Below are 638 nucleotides of genomic sequence, written 5' to 3'. Positions count from 1 at the left end.
AGAAGACTAAGAGATCGTCTGGCAGCGAGGACACACCAGCGCCGTGTTTAAGTATAGAGCAGTTAATTGAGCGCAGGTGTGCCTCGTCGCCGGGAGCATGTTCCTACGTGAGCAGGGGTGGAGTCACTGATAGCCCCGGTAACAGCTGCCGAGGTGCCAGGGACGGCCTGATCCGTGGATGTAACAGTACATCTGTTGCAGCAATTTGTACTGAATATATTTTGTATTGATTTGCCATCCATCCATCTTCCTCCGCTTATCAGGAACCGGGTCGCGGGTGCAGCAGTCTAAGCAGAGATGCCCAGACCGAGCTCCTCAACCTATCGCTAAGGGAGCGCCCAGACACCCTGCGGAGAAAGCTCATCTTGGCCTCCTGTATCCCAGATGTTGCCCTTTCGGTCATGACCCAAAGCTCATGACCATAGGTGATCGACCAGTAAATCGAGAGGTGCAAGGCAAAGCTTTATGGAAGCAAAACGGCATCATAATGATTTGAATTTATATCAGCATCTGAATAATCCATCCATCCATCCATTTTCCTCCGCTTATCCGGGACCGGGTTGCGGGGGCAGCAGTCTAAGCAAAGATGCCCAGACTTCCCTCTCTCCAGACACTTCCTCCAGCTCCTCCGAGGGAAT

The sequence above is a fragment of the Monopterus albus genome, unplaced genomic scaffold, assembly GCF_001952655.1.
Source record: "Monopterus albus unplaced genomic scaffold, M_albus_1.0 scaffold169.1, whole genome shotgun sequence".
NCBI classification, from domain to species: Eukaryota; Metazoa; Chordata; class Actinopteri; order Synbranchiformes; family Synbranchidae; genus Monopterus; species Monopterus albus.
Note: the sequence above shows the minus strand (reverse complement) of the source record.